This window comes from Castor canadensis, chromosome 10, assembly GCF_047511655.1.
Source record: "Castor canadensis chromosome 10, mCasCan1.hap1v2, whole genome shotgun sequence".
Classification (NCBI taxonomy): domain Eukaryota; kingdom Metazoa; phylum Chordata; class Mammalia; order Rodentia; family Castoridae; genus Castor; species Castor canadensis.
Window position 1 is genome coordinate 83,118,002 of NC_133395.1, and position 4,759 is coordinate 83,122,760.

A 4,759-nucleotide genomic window follows, 5' to 3' on the forward strand; every position below is an offset into this window, starting at 1 on the left:
CAAATGATGTTCCCACCTCCGCCTCCTGTGCAGCAGGGACTGCAGGTACACATTGCCATACTGGCTGTTAATGCACCAGCACCTAACCACACATCTGTGCCAGCTCATCTGCCTGCCACATCCTCCCTACTCTCTCACACATCCGTTCTCTGCATTCCTCAAATACCAGCCTTTCTCCTGACTGTTTCTGCCCTGGTCCCCTGGCATGTGTCTTTGCCTCTTTCTGAAGGGTATTAGCTATGGGGGCATATTTTGAGTTCCAGCTTCAAACCCAGAAACTTTTCTTGGCCCAGGGGGAACAATTATTGAATACAACCTGCAGCACTGCTTCCTGATTCATGTCCATGTTTTTTTCTCTCTACAGTTTGGCAGCCTCTGTATCATGGGCTTGCTTCCACTTCTGCATGTGAAATCACCATATCATAATCACATCAAGGTTTTCATTATCAAAACCCAGTTTATCAAACACCTGAGGGGAACATACTCAATCTTTTTTTTTCCCCCCCAGATTTGGTTGATAAAGCAAAATACCAAGTCTTAAAAGCAATTGCTAAGTAACAGCCCAAACAACTACTCAGGAGGCAGAGATCAGGAGGATCATGGTTTGAAGCCGGCCTGGGCAACAGTTTTTAAGACCCTATCTTGAAAAAACACATCACAAAAAAAGGGCTGGTGGAGTGGGGCTCAAGGTGTAGGCCCTGAGTTCAAGTCCCAGTACCGAAAAAAAAAAAAAAGAAATCATGAAATGTTTCCTTTACAAATAGAGAAATAAACTTTTATTGCCAATCTGGATTAGCTTGGATGTTTCTGGGTGACTTTGAAATATTCATTTTGTTATAGAAATTGATTTTTTTTTTTTGAAACAAGAGTTTGGCCCTTTCACTTTGTTCTTCCTAAATTTTTATCAATATTTACCATAAAAGATTACATTAAAAATGTCAATGATTCAATTTTCCTTAACCTGTCACTCAATAATCTATATCCCCAACAATTGGGAGATTGAGGCAGGAGGATTTCATGAGCTCAGGTGTTTGAGACCAGAGTGGACAACAAACAAACAACAGTGAACAGAAGGTTTTGGAGCATAGAAGCAAAACTTCACCTTTTCAACGGGATGTTTCTTTCAATTAAACACATAACAGCATTCTGCTGCTATGTTTACATATGAAATAGGAGTTGCAGCCAGCTATAAATATAATGAGCAATCCTTGCGTAGCTGGGGCTGTTGTCACAGCTCACTCAGCACAGAAGAAGGCCAACAGGGGTTGTGGTTAGGAAGAAAATCTGTTGTAGCAATTCTCTTAATAATGCAAAGTGTCAACATAAGAATTCTTTAAATGAGAATGTGATTTCTATCTTCACAGTGTTTCTTTGAGCTCTTCTGGGAACAAAACTTCTCAAATTATTGAGCAATACTGACTTATGCAATCACATACTTTATTACTCATCTGAGAAGCAGAATGGCTATGCGGAGAATGAACTACCTTGGCTTCCCTGGAGGCAGCTGGAAGGGCAGACTTGTCAGGAGGCAGCCTGGATAGTCCCTGGGCCTCTACTTCCCCCTAACTATACACATGAGACTTCCACCCAGCTTTCCAGGAGGTGCTGTCTCCCAAAATGTCTAAAAGCAAAGTAATTGCAAATATTAAAATCAGAGAAAAGTCTACTTTCTCATAATTTTAATATTGGAAAACACAGGCAAGAATTGACACTGGGATTTTTATTCAACCTGCTTTTGTTATTGTGAAAAATATCACATAAGTGTTGTTAAGGGTTGGGGATGTAGCTTAGTGTCAGAGCACTTGCCTAGCAGGTACAAGGCCCAGATTCAATCCCTAGCACTGCAAAATAAAGTGGTTAAGATGGCAAATTTTGTTATGTGTATTCTATCATAATTATAAAAGTAAAATAGAATAGAATTACATAAGAAAACTAATGGGACTTATTCAATAAAGGTTTTAAAAAATACAAGATATAAAACATTTCTTGTTATTTATCTGCTGTTTATAACTCTTTTTTCAGATAATAATACTTCACTTTTCTGTAACTCTGACTCCCAATAATATAAACCCTGTGGGAAATGTTAAGGAACTGAGGGAAAAAAAGGTTTTTTTGTTTTTGTTTTTTTTGGCAGCACTAGGGTTTGAATTCAGGGCCTCACACTGGCTAGGCAGGTACTTTTACTTCTTGAGCCACTCCACCAGCCAGCAACAGGTCTTTTAATACTTGAAATCCCCATTATAAACTCCTGAGTAGGAAAAACTTTTAGAGATAAGAAATTCTATTAGCTCTTACTTTACACACAATTTTGACAAGCTAACATTTCTTAGCTAACAGCAGAGTAGATGAAAATAAAGCATAATGTATTACTAAGCACTGGACTTTTGATAGCAGAGAAAAAATAAGTAGCTTATTGCCTGACAGAAGCAAAATTATTACAAAGAGAAAAGCAAATGAGAGGTAGAAGAAAGTTCTCCCTTCCACATTCACACTCAACATTCTTCAGGTTGCCAAAATGTGGGGGCAACCCCACACCAAATGACTCTGCAATAGACACAAACTGGGTGTCCTCTGAAAAGTAAATTTGGTTCCTTCATTGACAACTGGAGAGACAGATCCCATGGTTTTAAGGCTCCATCCTACACAACAGGTGCCAATTTCAGGAGTCAGTTGTCACCTTTATTTCTGACCCACTGGCTATAGATGGGGGCTCTAACTGCCCCTCCTCATGCTTAACTTTCTGGGCCACTTCCCAGAATGCAGGGAGACACATTTATCAGTTTGCTATCAAAAAAAGACATTATGAAGGATCCAGATCATCAGGTGTGGAGTCAGGGGTCGGGGGGAGTCATGCTGCCAGCACACGATTGTGTCTGTTAACCCAGAAGTGCCCCAAACCCCATAGTTGGGGATTTTCATCATGTTGGCATGGTTGCTTATTAATCCAATCAGAGGATGGAGATAGGGCTAGAAGTTCCAGCTTCCAATCATGGGTAGTTTTTCTGGTGACAAGCGCCAACCAGGAGCCCACCAAGAGTCACCCAGGAAATTCCAAGGGATTTAGGGGCTTTTGTTAGGAACTGGGGTCAAAGGCCAAATATTAAAACAAAAGATTCTCCTAGAGCCCCTATCTAAAAGGCATTAGGAGTTGAGTCTCAGGAAGCAGGTATATATACATATAAATAAAGTCCCTCAAAAAAAAAAAAAAGACAAGATGGGTCAGGGTATGAGGAGTAACTTTTCAATAGGTACAGAGTTTCATTTTGGGATGCTGAAATAATTTAGGAGATGGGTAGTAGTGATGGGTGGCATGACACTGTGTACGTGCTTACTGGTCCTGGAGTGGCGAGTGGCGTACAGTAAAAATAAACAAAATCCCACAAGAGTTCATCACTGAAACCGAGTCCTGAACTAGTAAAGTGACACTGGTAACTGTCTGCTTGAAGTTTGAAAATCAGCAAAATACAATGGAGCAGGAGCTCTCACTACCTGACCCCAAGAAATGAGTAACATTTTAAACTTTGATAGGTGACATATTGAAGATGGCTTTATTTTCATTTATTTATTGACAGTATCTTACTATGTAACCTGGGTTGGCCTCAAACTCCAGATCTTCCCACCTCCGCCTCCTGAGGCCTGGGATTACAGGAGTGCTCTACCACTCCTGACTGAAAGATGACTTTAAAAGTACATTAGAAAAATTTAATGTGGCCATTCTTTACATATAGTTTTGGAGGACAGAATATGGTCTCTATTCTTAAGGAATTTGTAATCTAGACAAAATATATGGGTATACAACAATTTCAAAGTGAGTGAAAATAATCGGTGGAGAATGCCTTCTTCCTTGTTTTCTCAGCCTTTCATGATCTGATCCTACTCTATTCTTTCATAACTGCCTACAGAACATTGTTCTGTGGTTAGGCAGATTTGCTAAAATCTCTACCACACTGATTACAAATAGCTTTTTCTTTCCAAAAGCCAAAAATTGTGTCCAAAATCCAGTGCTTTCCATGTACTAAGGGTATGAAGAGGCTGAGTCAGTTAGGCACTGTGACTCAGCCTTTAATCCCAGGTATGTAGAAGGCAGAGACAGAAGGATTGTGGTTCGAGTCCAGCTAGTCCTCGGCAAAAAGCATGAGACCCTATCTGAAAAAAAACAAAACTAAAGCAAAAAGGGTTGTGTCCTAGGCTTAAATGGTAGCGTGTCTGCCTAGCAAGCATAAGGCCCTGAGTTCAAACTCTGGTACTACCAATAAATAAATAAAGAGGCTGAGTCAATAGTCAGATTTTTTGCATTCAAAGATGGGGGAGGGGTGAGAGAAGCTAGTTTTAGGGGATATTCTATTTGGGGCTTCAGCTTAACACCATAAAGCATCCTATCCCCCAGAACTGCAGAAGTCTCACTGCTCATGGACGCCCAGTATCTGCCAGGCCTGTGACTTGTCTCTGCTCTGGCTAATGCTAGAGATGGGTTTTTGTGCTCCTCTTCTCTTGGATATACTCCTTCCTCCTTAGACAAGATCTAAAGGAGTTGGCTGAGTATAGCTCAGTGGTAGAGTGTTTGCCTAGCACACAGAAGACCCTGGGTTCGATCCCCAGAACCACAAAATAACAAAAACAGTTGTAATACTGAAAGTCTTAAGAAGTTTATTTTGACCTCAGTTTCCTTATTTACATGTGCATTGTAGCTGGGAGCTGATGACTCAAGCCTGTAATCCTAGCTACTTGGGAGGCTGAGATTGGGAGGATTGAGGTTTGA